This window comes from Camelus ferus, chromosome 2 (assembly GCF_009834535.1).
Source record: "Camelus ferus isolate YT-003-E chromosome 2, BCGSAC_Cfer_1.0, whole genome shotgun sequence".
NCBI classification, from domain to species: Eukaryota; Metazoa; Chordata; class Mammalia; order Artiodactyla; family Camelidae; genus Camelus; species Camelus ferus.
Window position 1 is genome coordinate 100255371 of NC_045697.1, and position 18506 is coordinate 100273876.

The window sequence follows — 18506 nt, forward strand, 5'->3', positions numbered from 1 at the left end:
CTTCTCTTGGCAAGACAAACATTGGAAATAAAATTAAAAAAATGTAAACCTTAGGGAAACAACAGACCAATACCTGCTAGCAATGGTCAGTAAGACCAGGGACATGAACTAGAACCAGGTGACTTAGAGCTAGAAGGAGACTTGGAGCCACATAATCCAGTCTACAGATGGAGCCGTTTAGGTGAGACTCTCTCAGGACCTTTTAAACGCTCCCCTCCCCTTACAACATTCCACAGCATGCCCACTGGAGTTAGGGTGAGGGAGAAACTTTCCTATCACGACTTCCAGATTTTCCCGCATTCATGCACGCATTCATCATGTATTCACTCCACCAAGACATAAGAAGCACTAGGCACCAGGTTTTTTTAAGTAGTTTGTATAAGAGATGAGTAAATTGCAGTTCATAGTGACATGAAATCCATTATATGGAAGGAAATGCTGATGTTATAAAAGTGCAACCAGCACAAAATCAGCAAAATAACAAAAACAATAACCACCCCAATTCTCAAATTAAAAAAAATCTGAATTGTTACTGAAATTCTGATAGGTGTCAAAGAGGCAACTATACTATAAAACCCCCCAAATGTTTAAAAATCCTCTTTTGACCTTGTAGTGGGTTGAACAGTGGCTCCTAAAAAGATTGTCCAAGTCTTATCCCTTTGAACCTTAGAAACTTGGCTTGGAAAAGGTCTTTGCAGATATAATTAATGATCATCTTGATATGACAAATGTCCTTTTGAGAGAAAGGCAGAGGCACAACTGGGACTCACAATTATAGGGGAGGTCATGTGAAGACAGAGACAAGGATTGGAGCCAAGCCAAAGAATGCCTGGAACTACCAGAAGTTGGAAGGGCAAGGAAAGAGTCTCCCCAAGAGCCTTCCAAGGGAACACGGCCCTGCTGACACTTTGATTTCAGACTTCTGGCCTCCATAACTCAGAATACATTTCTGTTGTTTTAAGCCACCCAGTTGTGGTAATTTGTTATGACAGTTCTAGAAAACTAATACCATCTCTTTCTCTCCAAAGGCCCATTACTCATTACAACTATTTGTCACAAATCTTTTTTTCTTCTCAAAACTCCAGCCAGTCTGGGTCTCCTCACTTCTCGCCTTCTCCATCCTACTCTTCCAAATATGCTCTTTTCTCCAGTGGGTCTGTGCTCTCTATGAACTTAGTAAATATGTCAAATTTTCGATATCCTTCAAATTATTTTGCTTGATCTACTTAATTCTCATGAAGCTATGCTAAAATCTTTAAGTGCAGATTTCTGAAGGTTTTATAGTGAGTCCACTGGATTTTCTTTATTTAGAATCTATAGTGTTGGTACAGCACAAATTCATGATTGTTATGTCTTCTTAGTAAATTGTTTCTGTTAGTAATAAATAGTATTTCTCTTTACCTCTGTCGATGCTTTTGCCTTAATTTTAATTTTATTCAATGTTATTACCATTGTTAAGGTCAGCTTGCCTTTAGTTAGTAGAGGGGTGTGTGTGCACGTACACACACAAAAGCAGTGTCTTGGCGTTAAATTAATTGGTACTACAGATGAGCTATACACAAATATACCTACCAGCTTACTAAGGTATACTTCCCAGTTTAGTAAGTAAAGGTAGATGCTTAAACGAACCACTAGGTCAGATGTGCACAGTGTATAGTTCGTAGTTAATGTCAGTGTACTCCTTTTGATGTCCCACTGAAACACAGAGCAACTCCTGCAGGTATTGAAGAGAGATACCTAGAGCAGGTGGTCACAGCTGACATTGTTCTCTGTCTTCAAGTGCAGAAATAAACCACCACTGTGTATTTGAAATAAAACAGCCACCACCTTTGCTACAATAGCACTAAGCCAACATCCCAACTGAACAGGTCATGACTAAGGAGTTTGTGCTTTGGAAACCTTTACTCTCTTTTCTCTATATTGCATATTTTTTTCTACTGCCTCTTTTTTTTTACCTCTACCTCTCCCTCTCCCTATTTTCCTACTCCCTCCTTCATCCTATTCTGAGAGGTTAATTATCTTTCTACCTTAAAAATTGATTTCTTCTTTCCAACTCTCTTTCTCTTTTTCCCCATCCCTTTTAACTTTCAACACTATGAAATTACATCTGCTTTGAAATACTAGTGGGACAGGAGCTAATAAACGCTGCGTTAGAGTCTCTGCTCTTAATTTAAAAGTCAGCCAAGCTTTTCTGTGTTTCTTTAAAAAAAAAAAAGAGAGACACACACAATGCACTATTTTTCCTTCCACATGTCCCTTGCTTATTAATTTCTTATTGTGGGTCAGTGACTCCTCCCCCACACCTTGAAAGAAAAGTTCCTCATCTAACACTCATTAGCTTGGACTACAAGAATGTCTCTGTAATGATGGCAGTTAGATCTTTAATGACAACTGCTTCACAGACGTATTTTTTTTAATCAACAGGAAAATGGAGATGCCTACAGGGTTAATTCTGAATTCCTCAGACTGGTATCCAAAGTTCCCCGCAGTGAATCCCAGCAGTGGTGTGCAGCGCCCTTCCCGGAGGGGAACAGCATGGTTTAATGGAAGGAGAGTGGGTTCCAAGGTCCTTAGGAACATGTCAGCATATCAACTTTGCCACTTACTAACTGGGAAACTGTGGGCAAATTATTCAAACTTTCTGAGCCTCCATTTACTCATATATAAACTAGGGCATCAAAAACCACTTTTCAGGGGCTTGCAAGGATCTATATGTTAATGTCTATAAAGCAGCTGACTCACAGTAGACTTTCACAGCCTATTAGCTGTCCTGCCATCTGTCCCACGGGCATATACCCTGTGTCCTGAAAGTCATCTGAGCACTCCTGATTTCTGCCTCTCCTTCCCTGGAGACAACAAAAGCATGTTATCAGAATGATCACAATTTAGGGAGGCTTAACGCCAACTTGACAGAGAAACTCTGCTGGAATCTGAACTGTGTGTCTAGTTCATATTAGAATGGTAGTCTGACAACTTAAAGGAACGTTCTTTCCTGTCTCTGATGACTGATAAAACCTTAGGAGAAATTTGCTTGGGAAGAGCTGCATGAAAAAAAAAAGAAAAAAGTAAAAGAACCTCTGGAAACAAGCATTCTGATTTTGTATCTACATGTTTGTTCTTGTTTGGTTTGGTTTGTGACTTTGGTGTCAGGGTAACGTTGGCCTTATAACATGAATTAAGTATTCCCCCCTCTTCAATTTTTGGAAGAGTTTGAGAAGTATAGGTATTAAATGTTCTTGAGACTGTTTGCTAGAATTCACCTATGAAGCCATCTGGTCCTGGTCTTCTGTGTTTTGGGAGGTGTCTGACTACTGTTTCAATCTCTTTACTAGTGCTCAGTCTATCAATATTTTCTTATTTCTTCATGATCAGTCTTGGAAAGTTATATAATTCTAAGAAGTCGTTTGTTTCTTCTAGGTTGTCCAATTTGTTGAGGTATAGCTGTTCAAAATGTTCTTATAATCCTTTGCATTTCCGTGGTATACATTGTTCTTTCTACTCTTTCCTTTCTGATTTATCAGAGCCTTCTCTTTTTAATTAGTGAGTCCAGCTAAAGGTTTGTCAGTTTTGTGTATGTTTTCAAAGAGCCATCTCTTCATTTCATTGATATTTTCTATTGTCTTATTAGTTTCTTATTTCATTTATTTCTGCTTTAATTTTTTAATATAGCTGACCTTTGAACAACATGAGGATAGGGGTGCTGACCCCTCATGCAGTTGAAAATCCATGTATAAATTTTGACTTCCCCTAAGATTTACTGATGGCCTACTGTTGACTGGAAGCCTAAATGGTAATATAAACACTCAGAACTGCCCTCATATCCTGCCTCTTGGTCTGCAGAAGATGCTTCCCCTGTTTTCTTGACATTTTTAAGCCAAACCTCTTTCTAAAATTATCAAACCATCCTTTGTTGGCGTTAAATTCTCCAGCTCTAGGTCCTTCATCTTCCTCTTGCTTCCTCTCGCCTCGAGTCATAAAATGACTTTGCTTCTTTTTGAATCACATTAGAGTCTAAACGTGTACCTTTCTACCTATATTCCCATTGTATGACTATCCTACACTCCCATAGAAGCTGCATTTTCAACAGGAGATGGGAAGGTATTTTGCAAAAAGTACAAGGTTTTCACTCCTTCAAGCATAGCTATAGCAATGGCTGCACAAGTTTCCTTTTATTTCTAATTTTTTTAAAATAATGATCCTTATACTGGATTAATTAATCTTGAAATAAAAAGCAACTGCAGCTGCAGACCTCAACCTATGGTACGTATCAAATGAGTCAACCTTTTCTTGTTACATCATGGCTTTTTTCTGCTGGGAGCACTTACAGCACCGCTAGGGTGGCACTTCATATGGGTCCCCTGGTAATATTAAGGTTTACAGTATTGCACTAAACATGAAAAATACACAATATCCACAAGAGATCACTTTTTACTAGGATATGCAATTTACCGGAGAGACAACTGCTCACACAGAGATGAGTGTCACATGGTGTTTTAAGTGGATATGTGCAATACTTGAGCTCACCACAATAGAAAAAGGACGTGGCTACAAAATTATTACAGTAGTGCAGTATGTACTAGTTAATTGTTTGCACTTACGATTTACTAGTGCATCTTTATGTTTGTTTACATTTCTCTCAACTGTGAATGGTGTCATATATGATCTGTAAGTGTATGTGTATAGGTTTTGATAAATTTTAGCTTTTTATAGTAGATTTGTATACATTTTATGGTAGTAAGTGATACAGACTAGTATCTATATATATTTTATGCATTCATGATATACCTGTTACATTTTTTTTGTATTTCTAGGCTATGCAGTTCATCTGTGAGTTTTTCAAATTGTCACAAATCTCCAAAATTTTCCCAATGTATTTATTGAAAAAGATTTGCATGTAAGTGAATCCATGCAATTCAAACCAATGTTGTTCAAAGGTCAACTGTGTTTCCTTCCTTCTACTGATCTGGGGCTTTATTTGTTGTTCTAGTTCCTTTAGATTATTTGAAAATGTTCTTGTTTCTTGAAGTAGGCTTGTGTTGTGCTAAAAACATCCCTCTGAGTACCCCTTTTGCTGCATTTGATATCACAGATTTTGGCATGTTGTGTTTTCATTTTTATTTGTCTTCAGGTATTTTTTTGGTTTATCCTTTGATTTCTTCCTTGACCCAATAGTTGCTCAGTAGCATGTAGTTCAGTCTCCATACAATTTTCTAGCTTTCTTCTTGTAGTTGACTTCTAGTTTCACACCATTATGAACAGAAAAGATGCTTGACATGATTTCAATCTTCTTAAATTTATTGAGACTTGTTTTATGTCCCAACATATGGTCTATCCTTGAGAATGTTCATGTGCACTTGAGAAGAATGTGCATTCTGCTAAATTTGGTTGGAATGTTCTGTGTAAATTGATCAGCTCCATCTGGTCTAATGTTTCATTTAAGGCTGCTGTTCCCATGTTGAGTTTCTGTCTGGAAGATCTATCCATCAATGCAAGTGAGGTATTATTCTATTTGTGGTGGTGTCAATTTCTCCCTTTAGGTCTATTAATAATTGCTTTGTATGTTTTGGTACTCTTATGCTAGGTATATGTGTGTGTGTGTGTGTGTGTGTATGTGTGTGTGTGTGTGTGTGTATAAACATGTTTTGTTGTGAACTGTCATCTTTATCATTATGCAATGTACATATTTGTCTCATCTTACCTTTTCTGGCTTGAGGTCTATTTTGTCTTATATGAGTAAAGCTACAACTGCTTTTCTCGGGGAGGGGGGGCTGTCATTTGCTTGGAGTATCAGCTTCCATCCCTTCACTTTGAGTCTATGTTTGTCTTTAGAGCCGAAGTGAGTCTCTTGGAAGCAGCATACAGTTGAGTCTTGTGTTTTAATCCACCCAGCCACTCTTTTTTGATTGGTGAATGCAGTCCATTCACATTTAGGGTGACTGATAAATGAGGACTTAGTACTGCCATTTTATTTTTTGTTTTCTGGTTGCTCTACATTTCCATTTTTCCTTCTTCCTTGTGTTTCTGTCTGCCATTTTAGTTTGGTGGTTTTCTATTACATTTCTCTCAATTTCCTCTTTTTTATGTTTTGTGTCTCTGCTTTAGATTTATGTTTTGTGGTTCCCATGAGGTTTGTACAAAATGTCTCAGATAAAACAATGCTTTTTATGCTGACAGCATCTTAATTTATCTATACAGGTTCCACCTTTTTCCTTTTCCCTTTTTATATTTTGCTGTCTCAAATTACCCCTTTTTAATATTGTGAGTCTGTAACCAAACTGAAGCAGCTATAGTTATTTTTTTACTGCTTTTTTCCCCTTTAACTTTTATGCTATGCTGTTTTTAAAAGCCTATTCTGATACAGTGTTGTAATTTTATGATTCTGTATATTTATCACTTTAATCAGTACTTTCACCTTTTTGTTTCTGGTAGAAGAACTCTTTCCAATATTTCCCGTAAGGCAAGTCCAGTGTTGGTGAACTCCCTCAGCTACTGTTTGGAAAAGAAAAGGCACTGAATTTTAACTAGTTGATCTAATTAAATAAAATTTAATGGGATGCATGAGAAAAAAATTACTCCTATATTTATTGACCCACAAAACCAGTCACATAAGACTAGAGCAGAGAATCTTGTCTACTGGCACACACAGAAAGCAATTTCAGAGGCTCGTGACTCCAGCACAAGACAATAATAATGCAGCAGCCCAAAGAGCCAAAGTGCCCTTCAGTTTCAGACAGAAAACGTTAACACCTGGATGCTGGGCTCATACCCTCAGATGGCTACAGGGTATGGAGGTCATGAAGAGACAGTGACCTAGGAACACATGCCTTGTCTTTAGACAGAGCCACTGCTTTGCCCCTAGCAATGGCTGCTTTTTCGGAATGAGAGCCCAGGGTTACCAGAGTTCCTGATTTTCCAGAGAAGTTGGAAAGGGGGATTTCTATGTGATATCTTCCTTTTTTCTAAACACTGGTTATTAATTTTAAATTTTAAAATAAAACTGCATATGCTGAAGAGCCATACCCTCAGGGCAGGCCTGATGGTTGCCTGTCCTCAGGCAACCTTTGCAGATGGCAGGAGAGGACAGCCCCACTCTGACCAATTTAGGTGAGTCCACACCTGGAACAGTGTGTTTTCCCAGGCACTAACCTTAAGGAGGAACAGGGAGAGGGAACAGTGGTAAATCGGTGAGTGAGGTCTGGCTTCTGGAGCCAGTGAGACCAGGGATAGAGTCCCAGCTGCACCTCTTACTAAGAATGTATCCTCAAGCAACTTCTTGGCGTCTGCAGGTCCAGTTTCTTCATCTGTAAGATGAGGGATAATCGTAACACCTACCCCGTTAGGATGGACATGCTGACTAAACGAGCTAATGTGTTCCAGGAGCTACGCCCATGCATCACGCACTTTGAGCTAAACAGGCAGTGAGAAAACAGGAAAATATTTGTTACGAGGAAATGTGGGAACTTGAGATTTCCCCTCAGATTAGAAAAAGATGAAACGGCAAAACAGTATTTGTCATCGAACGTTTGACTATGTAGGGGTGGCTTTGCCAGCCTTACTTACGACGTCCAAGGGCAGGACTGGAAAGAAACAATGGGTGAAAGTTAGAAGGAGGCATATTTAGATCCAGTCAAAGAAACAATCAAAAGTTAACTAGACTCTGCTGTCTCCAAAGACAGCATGGTAGTTTCTTCTGGTGGAGGAAATTAAACCTAAATCGGACAGCTGCTAGGCAGATACAGCAGGAGGGAGTTCAAATACTGAACTGGGCAGGGTGTAGGAATAAGATAAACTAGATGACCTTCAGATCCCTTCCAACCCCAAGACTTCTGTGATGTGCTTACACTGCAGCAAATACATCCAATTTCTCTGACGTCCTTTACAAGAGACCCACTCATTTATGTGGAAGAAGTTATCAACAGACAAAGGAACTACAAGCACAAGCCAATAATTCAGATGCCAAAAAGGAATCACCACCAAGGGTTCCACTGATTATGCCAACACACAAACATACACATACAGGACCCAAGGCCAACACACCTGATCTCCACAGGTATACTGACTTATGTCAAGGGTACTGTGATCACAGAAGCTCCTAGATCTAATATTTCACTATGGTTGGCATCAAGGAAATGGGAGATAAATGTGACATCTTAAGGAAATTGGGATTCATTACTTTTTTTCTTTAAAGCCCTTGATATCAAGTGCCTGAAGTGTTTATTCTTAGTATCATTAAAAATAATGCCATACATTGATGGATATTCGATTTATTACATTCAAAGATATATTACCTTATTCTTTTTCTTATAATACATCATACGGCAGGTCAAGCAGAGATTTCCATTCTACAGACCAGAAAACTGGGCTCCAGGGTGGGGGGTAAAGTGAGTGAGCAGGAATGCAGAGTCTTCTATCTCCAAATCCCATCTTCTTCCCATTATCGCACACTGCATTTTTAAAGGCCTCAGTATTTTTCTTTTTGAGAAGAGCATAAGCATACGTAGTACACATAAATAGAAAAGGTCTGGTTTACCTACTCCTGTACTGCGTGAGTAAAGAAAGTAATTCCAGTAAAAAACACCTAAATATATTGGATGAAACATTCAAAACATCTCTTGAAAAGAAATGAGCTGGAGGACGAGGCCAGAAACAGAAAGAAGGGAGGATTCCACACAGGTAAACCAGCACTGAGGGCTGCCGCCCAGAGGGCGTCTTCTGCTTTCGGTGGCCTTGAACCAGGGTTTAGGAACCACACCTGTAGGGGGAAAAAACAAAGCTTGGGGCCCAGTAGGATAGGAGGACTGAGAGGAGACTCCTCTGTAAAGCTGGAACCCCTCAAGGGCAGCCCTGAAATGGATGAACCAGAAAAAAGAAAGAGAAAAAAAAAAAAAAAAAAAAAAAAAACCAAACCCTGCCTGGTAGGAGAATCTTCTGTTAAAGCCTTGGATCTGAGTGTGATAAAGAAAAAAAAATCTCCCTTGGGTTATTTCTCACCCCAAACACACATTTACACAGTTAGGACCGGAATTCACCCTCCTGGGTGACCAGTAAAACCTTACCCTCCAAATTGTTTTAAAGCAACCTTGGGTTAGTACACTGAGGTTTTTGGCAGAAGCAAACCCACAGTCTCCCAGAAGGAGAACTCTATAAACACATGCCTCACAAAAAACCCTCTCATGGCAAAAGCTCTAAGGAACATAAACTCACAGTCAAATTCACTAAACACATGAAACACATAAGCCTCCAGGACTCGGGCTCAGAAAAAAACAAAGTACAGAAGCAGACGTGCAAAGCCAGCAGAGATTAACAGCATATAAAATGAATGGGTTTATTATTTTTAAGACAAGAAAGAAGAGACTGAAAAGATGATGAAAGATCAAGAGACTGTCAAAACTGACTAAACAGATTTGAACAGAAACAGAACGCAAACTTGCAGAAATGAAAAATGCAACTCAAAATCCATGCAAAAGATTACAGACACAGCTAAAGAGGCAGTGAGGTAGGAGATAAGAGCTGAAATATGATACAGAATGCAGAGAAGACAACATGTAAAAAGAGGTTCAGAGATACGCAAGATAAAGTAAAAATACTTCACATTTGCTGACTTGGAAGATCAGAAGCACACGGAGAGATGCACGAAGAGGCAATGTTCTAAGATCATAACTAAGGATTTCCTTGATAACAAGCTCCAGGCCCATATACCTCACAGTGAAACTGAAGAGCATGTGATACACAGGGAAGATGCTGAGAGCAGCCAGAGAGAAAAGGCACACTACAGAGCAGTGATGCATAACTATATGCTGACTTCTCTGTAGCAACGATGGAAGCTGAAAGACAATAGAATATTAACTTCTAAATGCCAGGAGAAAGTAACTGTCAATACAGACTATGACCAGAGGTTGGCAAACTTTCTATAATGTGCCAATTCATAAATACTTTAGGTTTTGCAGGCCATCTGTCACATATTACTTTTTGCTGTTGTTCTGTTCTTTATTACCACTTGAAAAATGTAAGAACTATGCCTAGCATGGGACTGTACAAAAACAGACCTCATTTCAGACTTGGCCCAAGTGGCCCCAGTTTGCCAGCCCTGAGAAGAGACAAAGTTTTCTATGAGGAAGGACATAAAGACATTATAATAAATGTATACATTAACTGTAATAAAGACATTGCTCAGAGACTCTCATTAAGGAAACTTTAAAATGATGTACCTTAGGAAGATGCAAAATGATACCAAAAAGTCTGTGATGCAAGAAGAAGCAATGAGTCAAGCATTGGTAAAAATCTGTGAAAATCCAACTAAACATTATGCATATTTTTATTAGATAGTGTGTGCAGCAAAAAGTACATAGAATTAAGTCCTAGAGAACAGGCTTCTGCTTCTGCATATGATTTCGATTGCTGAGAAGAGTGCTATTCTTGCTTAATGAGGAAGAAAAAACAAACAACTAGGAAAAAACTACAGAACTGTTAACTTTTCTTGACCTATCCGAGGGCTGAGGGCACAGGGAACCCGAGGACAATGAATTCCAAGGAGGGAGGAGAGGAAGTGTAGACAGGCTGACCTGATAGGGCACTGCATCGCAGGGTAAGAAGACATCACCTACCATTTTAAGAAATTGATGGGAGCCATATAGAAGCCAGGATGACATGCCAGCCTGGAACAGCTGGGAGCCCCAAACACAGGGGGGTCTGCAGTCAGTAGTAGCTCTCCCGGGAAGGACCAGGGACAGGGAAGGGGGCCAGAGAGGCCCCACCTGAGTACAGGCTTGGAAGGATGGAGCAGCTGCTTCTCCCAGGGAGGCACAAAACCCACTCCTCACCCAGACCCTCCTGTCATATGGAGTGGCCTTAATTAAAAAGAGAAGAGATCTAAATGTCTATCAACAGAGGAAATGATAAAAATGGATAAATAAACCATGGCACATTCATACAATGGAATATCCTCCACGCCTGCAAATGGATGAATCCCAAAAACATAACGGTAAGGGAAAAACCAGACACAAAATGATATTACGTATGCAAAATTAATCTATTTTATACAGCTGTATAATACTTGTATGTAAAGTTTATCTATATTAAAGGTGACATATACATACACAGTTTTATATAGCGTGCAAAACAAGCAAAAGAAAGACGTGTGTGTATCTTTAGGGGTGCACAAACAGCAAAGTAAGGGGACGATTTAAGAACTTTAGGATAGTGGCTGCCTCTGGGCCACTGTCCTGAATCTACCATGGAGGGGCGCCCAGGGACTATTCAAGTGCTATTTATGAATAATCTGGTTAGTACCCTGATTGCTGGGAATATGTTTTATTTGCAGTTGTCATTATCCTTCAACTTCACATATATGTTACATGCACCCTGATGCATACATGATACAGTTTGTAATTAAAGTGGAAGTTCTGTGCAGATGTGCATGTAACAGTTAACAGTATTTCTTGCCATGATGGGGAGGGTGGAGGAGAGAGTTAATGATCACGTTTACTTCTTGCTCAATGTGCTTCTGTTTCTGGGTTTGTTTGGGGTTTCTCGGTAACACAAGGAGTAGTGTGCATTTATACTTCTTTTTTTTAAAACACTAAAGATAATTTTTAGCTCCTAAAACAATGAATTATGTTCATTTTCGAAAGATTTCTTTCTGTTTCATAGTAAAATGACCTCAAAAGGATGAACATGAGGTTTATACAACTTTCACATTTCTAAGCTGCAAAAAGACATGTAATCATTAAAAGAAACAAAGATACCATATTTAACGATAATTTAACGTCTTCTTTGCCATATTTGTTTGCTTTAGAAAAGATGGTAATTAAGTTAAGTGGTCAAATAACCTTTTTCGTTTTATTCTGGACCAGGTAACATGGTGATTTACAAGACCGCATATTCCTTTACAGAGACAAGAGATCCTCGAGTCCTGATTAGCCAAGTGGAGAGGATACTCTGAAAGCTTGGCTGACATTCCAAGAAACTTCAAGAGTCAGTGTTGTGTTTCTCTTATCCCTAAGAAACTTCAAAATTCCTTTGTTTAATTCACAATGGCCAGTAACCAGAGTGAGAAGATCTTTATGTGGGAGTTAGCACACTCTAATGCTCTTTCTAGACCTAAAAATCTTTGAGGCTTCTTTTAAACGCAGCCATGTCCTCAGCAACTAGAAAATGGGATGTAATTAGACCCTCTTTCATGTGGTTTTAACAGACAGGCAGCCTGAATATAAAAGCATTATTCAAAAGCAGACCATCATCTGCAGAACTGTGTTGTTTGGGAATCTCACTTCTCCCCCAAACAGAGTGTGAGTTTCATAGAAGAAAGGACCTTGCACGTGCATCTTAGCATTGCCAGGGACTAGTTCAGTGCCACTAGCACCCTGGGTACTGATAACTGTTCGCTGAGTGCATTCGTTTGCTCTGCAGCTCAGAAAACTAATTTCTTTCAGCCATCCCTCCGTATATGTCACACACCTTCATTTTAGCACCAATTCTGAGCCAATATGACAGCAGATATTGAGATTATAAATATGATTAATACACTTTTATACCTTTAGGAGGTTAAGTCCACACCAAAGTATAGTTTGGAATTATATCCTCAACAATGTAGATAAAACTCATACACATAATGTTGAGTGAAAGATGCTAAACATAAAAGAATGCACTCTGTATGATCCTGTTAATATCAAGTCAAAACACACAGAACTAACCTGTGGAATTTGAAGTTGGGATAGTGGTTACCCTTGAGGAGACGAGTGCCTGGAAGGAGACCTGGAAGGGGTTAGTGGGGTCAGTTGATTTTTTTCCCCTTAATTTTCAAGTGATCACTCTTTGAAAATCTAACCAATAGTACATTTATGATTTGGGCCCTTTTATACATGCATGTTGTACTTCAAGTTCATTAAGAAAAAAAAGATAACACTTCAGAAACGCATATGGCTTGTCTAAGGGGATTTTTCTACTGTTCATACAATTCAGCACATTCTCAACACTTTTCTAATCTTGTTTTAACTCAAATGCCACCTCCTGCAGAGAGTCTCCACTGCTCCCCAAACTTGAATGAATTTTTCCTTCCTCGGAACTGCCAGAGCATCTTACTAATGCATCTCCCTTACTTTCTTGAACTCTAAGCATTGTGTTAAAATGTGAAACAATCGTTAACTCACACCACCTATCACAGTGCTCTGGATGTAACAGGCACTCAAAAATCCTTAGGCTAATAAACACGTAACATTCTGTTCCCTGAACTCCTCGTGGCCCCTTCCTGTGCTTTGGGGTGCTCTTTAATCTGTCCTTTTATTCAGCATAACATCTACAGCACAATCTGTGGGACCCATCCAACTGTGATGTCAGTCAACCTGCAACCCTTTCTATGGATGGCTTGGACACATGAAAAAGAAAACAGCATTGTTCTTTCGTTCTAATAACAAGTATAAAAAGAAATTCAAAACAAAGGAAAATAAACGTTACCGGTAATTTACTGTGCGCATTGTCTTACAACTTGATCGTTACTCTCACAATGCCACACACAGCTTCTCCTGTCTGCACACGCACTTCTCACTGAAGTTCGTTGCTTTCTGGAACAATGGCTTGGCATAATGGCTGCAGGCGGAAAGAATGCATCCTACTTTGCTTAACCAACTCCCCATCTATGGACATCTGGCCTATTTCAAAATGTTTACTTCTAAAAACGAACATCTTCATTAAACAAATTGCCCATTCACAATAACTACGTAAGAGTAAATCCCTAAGAAGCTTATTTTCCAGATTAAAAGGATATACGTTACAAAGGACTTTCTACAGTACACACTGTCGGACGTGAAGACTGCAATAATGTATGTTGTTACAACAGTAAGCTCCACATTCCCTCGACGCATTGTTTTCCACTTTTAACATCTCTGAAATCATGTTCCTCACAACCGGTGGCATCTTCAAGCAGCCAGCTGTTGGGATGGGGTTAACAGGCTGCAACCCCTCAGCCAGAAAACGACTTAGAAACCATTCCAGGAGATGTTAGTGCTGATTATTGTCTGAAAACACTGTGATACTTTCTTGAAGATGAAGAAAATGCCAGCGCTGGATCTCAGAAATTCAGTGGAATTCTAGAGGCGTAAGCAGAGTTCTTTTATGAAATGCCGTACCCTCTGAGCTCTTCTTGAAGGCACAGATGACAACAGTGTAGAAAACATGGGTTCTGACACCCTACACTGAAAAATGATTCAGGAGCATCGCACTTTTATATGGACAGTTAGATCTGTGTTTTCCTTTCCATTTCACAAGGACTAGGTTGACCTGAAAGTCGAGGTTAGAAACCTCCAAAAGCCGTTTTGGACTTCTGACCCACTCATCTCAGCCAACACAGACTGGCCCTTGAAAACATGTCAAATTATTTTTTCCAGTTGTTCTTTGATAATCACAAGGATGGAGTTTTCTTTCAGGATTTCCTTCAAAAATCTATTCTGCAACGGCCTAACTCTAATAGGAATTTCTCTTCTTGAAATGGAGACTTTTGGGGGGGGTGCCTCCTCTTTCTCTTGTCCCCATTTCATTATGTTTGCCCCTCTTTATACAGTTATACTGAAAAGGAATCCTAAGATTCATTATTTCTAGTTTTAATATAATTTTGTATGATGACCATACTTATTACTGCTGGTCTAAAAGGGTGAAAAAAATATTACTTTCCAAAGAGCTGGCACCAGGATTACTCTAAAGATGGGAACTACCTTTGCTTGGGGCAGGAGATGAAAGAACTCAAGAACAGAGTGTCCACAGCTTCCAAAGCTCCAGGGAAGAGGGTGAAACTGTTGTGCAACAAACTAGGAGGGAAACACATTGTTCTGGAGCAGCAGCTGTAGGAGAAAGAGGGCAGGGAGAGGAGCCAGGGGAAAAACTGAAGACTAGACTCTGCACGGGAAAGAGAAGGAGCAAGAGGAATTTCCGGTTAGTGGTGGTCAAACTCCTGCTCGGCCACCACAGGAACTGTCCTCCAGCCGTGTGCCTCACACCAAGAATAAGGGGATGGGGCTCCTGAGAAGTCTTTTGAGAAACCACATGAGAAAGCGCAAGGGCTGGTAAGGACTATTTTGTCTTCTGAGGCAATATTTCCTTCAAGGGAGCAGATGGACACATCAGGGACCAGAGATGCAGGTGTGAACACAGGGTGACACCAGGGAGTGAATGACACAATGGCAATGACCAGGATGTGTCACCCACCCACGTCACCAAAGATGAAAAAAGAAATCTTTCCAGAACAAAAATATCTAAGATGCAATATTGACTACACAGTATGTAAAATCCTGTACACTAGAACAAGAGTATGATTGCATGTGTGTGTGTTTGTGTGTTTGTGAGTGTGTGAGAAGAGACACTTCATAGTCTTTGTCTTGGGGAGGGGAGGAGTGGGAGGGGAGGGGGAGAAAAGGAAGAGGAGGATGGGGGAGGGGAGGAGGAGGGGAAAAGAGAGAGTCTGAAACCCAATTAGGGTTAGCTCACCCTGCTGTAAAACAGACGGCAGGAAAGGTCTCATGATAACCATGAAAACATAAGTTCCCTGGAAAGCTCAAAAAATCCCAGAGGAGGATTTGACCTTTCATAGGACCCAGAATGATGACTCAAACCTCCATCATGCAGACCTCAAGAGACTGGGAGTCCCCAGCTGGTACCTGGATTTTACTTCTCTACCCAAACACTGTTTGCAAAACTCTATAGAGTGTGCTAATGGTGTTCTGGTCTTTATACACGTACGAACGCCTTCAAGTTCTTTCAAAATCTTTCCCAAGGACAGCAGTAATTTCCATAAAGAAATGTATAATTCTCTTTTGGAAGAACAGAGTGGGGGATTTTCATCTCCAATTGGAGAAGGAATTCTGGAATGGATTCTGGAATCCTTTCACAAATGGAGAGATGTAATATTTTTTTCTTTCTACCACATCCAAAGTGACAATCACAAATCTACTATTAGGTAAGTAATGGCATCAGGGGTGTTCAGACCTTCTTGTTGCAAACTGATCCAACATAGCACACGGTCAACACAAGCACGTGATTTTACTGCACTCGTTCTGTTTCTGACATTTTCCAGCCGCAGATGGTAACTCGGGAGCCACCTGACTGAGGGTAGCACACAAGGGTGCACCCTAGGGACATGGACATATTTTTATGATAAGCTTTTAAGCAAATCCACAGAAGGTGTATAAACAAAACCACAGTTTAGTCTCTTTCCAAGGCCTTTCTCTACCAATACTGTTAACTACATCAGTACTGTTAACAAGTAGAAAAAGTACTGGTTAGGATTTCACTGCTTAGTTGACTCTTCTGAAAAAAAAAAAAAAAACAAACCAAATAAACAAAAAACCTAGAATGAGCAAAAGACGTAAAATGTAAGAAATCAGAAGGAAAGCAAGAACCTGTACACCAGATAACTGCTCCCTGCCCCTTTCTTTTCCTAAAGGCCACGAACACGTCAACCTTTCAGCACACACACTCAGCCAGATAGCCACCATCCGCCTTCCCTGACCACGCCAGGGAGCAGTTGGAGGCCTGCTGTTTCCCTATTAACAGAGAAGAGGATGATGTCACATTCACCCCGTCACTGGGAAATTCCTACCTAAGTGGTGGTGTTTACAGATGCGATCCAGAAACCTCTCTACAGCAGCCGGGCTCAGCTGGACCTCAGCCCAGTGGCTGCAAGCATAGGTGAGTCTGCTGCTAATTTGTGAGGGAGGAAGGGCCTTTTAACTGCTGAATTTACAAAGCCATGTTGGGGAAATATATCTCAGATCATGGAGTGAACTGTACACTGTTTACCAAGCAGTGGTCTTCAGTAAATAACAGAATAATAATGGTAGAACTAAAAACTGCAGATAATTAGAGTGTGGTTCTAGTGTTACGACAGTGCTTCCTTGCAAGGTATTACTAAAACATAGCCTGGAAAGAGCAGGGGTCCAGTTTCCAGCCCACAAGCTCTTTCTTCTTGTCCTCGATCCTCTGTCATAGACTCATTCACTCCCATTTCTCAGATGCTCCCAGAATGAAGATACCAATGACAGAATCTTCATCTCGCCGTCCTCTGGGGTTTGGAGATTAAAGCATAGTCTTCCTCCTTGACTCTGGGCTCCACCAACAGTACTCACATTGCTCTAGAGATTCTGGATCCCATCTGCCCGTTTGCAAGACATGAAATTGCTGGAGACCCTTCTCCAGGGTGAACACACAGCCATCTGTCTCTGCTAAAAACTGTGAACACCTCTGCACCGTCGAGGGAGAGTGGAAGAGAGTCTCCTGGCTTTAGTTCAGGAAAGACTAGCTTCCAAGTTGTGAAGGCATCCCCTTTACCTAGAAGCCCTTACGTGTGAGCTTCTATTACCAAACATCTCGGCGGCGGCAGGGACCGGCCGGCTCCGTAGCTGCTGGGTACAGGGCAGGTTACACAGGGTCATAAGGCTTGACACTGGGGACACTTCTGTAGAGGAAAACCTGGTGGACCACTGGGACATTGTTGAAGATCTTAGCGTCTAAATCCATTGTGACCTTTCACACACACACGTGGATATGTAACAAAATACAAGTTTTGCAAAATAATAGCTATCTGTATGAGACGCAGGGAACTGTAATAGTGTCCTCTCCAGTTTCACTTTTAGGAGCGCAATATCACCTCCCAAACGCAGTTTTTTTGAATTGCAATTAGAAAAACAATATAAAAGGTTCATGAGACAGGTGGAAATATAATTAAATTGATCTGTTTATAGGAAATCTCAGAAGCACTAGTGTGGAGGTTTGCGAAATCAAGCTCTGTTCCCTGAGGTACTAGAATGATTCCCTTTGTACAAAATTCCAAAAAACAAAAGTCTGGGCATGTCCACTGAATTTTTATGAAAGAGTAAGTCAGTAAGACTGCAGGGTGAGAAAGTAATGTTTTACTTCAGTTCTGAACAAACCCAGAATAATTTAATAAGGTTACACTGCAATAGGGAAACACTTGATGAAGATGGTGTGTTCGGATCCAGGGTTTTAAAGGGAAGAAGAGGTGAGGAGGTTTGGGGGCACAAGAGGACAGGAGCGAAGGTCAAATGTTCTTGGTTTGTGCACATCACCTAATTGGCTCACTCCTGAATCCAGTGGAGAACGTTGGCAGCTGCTGCTTGGAGCACAAAGAGAACAAAGACTCTAGCAATTCAAGTCAGAGGTCACCAGCAAAGAGCCAAAAAGACATCTGTTCATCCTTATTACATGGGTTCCAAGCATAACCACAGGAGCCTTCTTCCCAACGGCTTACACCAACATCATCACCCAGTAAAATAAATTCTCAGTGCAGAAACCTCGGTCTTCTCTCTGTGTTGAATCATCTCCAATAAAGCTAACAGCAGTGGGAGCTGAGTAGCAATTCGGCAGCAGAAGAGCTATGAAATGTTGCTATTCTTAAAGCGGGGGGAAAATTGTTCATTAAAATATTACAAGTTTCCAATGACTAGATTTTGCCTTTAGATTTCTTTATCCTTTAGGAATGGTGCATTCAAGCTTGTGCAAAA

The 18506-nt window shown here is 40.3% G+C and overlaps 1 protein-coding gene and 1 long non-coding RNA gene across 2 annotated transcripts in view; one reads left to right on the plus strand and one right to left on the minus strand.

Annotated features, from left to right (window-relative positions):
* Positions 1-18506, minus strand: part of RNF150 (ring finger protein 150) — a 225570-nt gene that overhangs the window by 186631 nt on the left and 20433 nt on the right. The gene's annotated exons all lie outside the window — the stretch shown is intronic.
* LOC116658693 lies at positions 5093-17658 on the plus strand. The gene is made up of 3 exons (XR_004313959.1): positions 5093-5365; positions 5582-5589; positions 17646-17658. It is a non-coding gene; the product is annotated as an uncharacterized LOC116658693 (long non-coding RNA).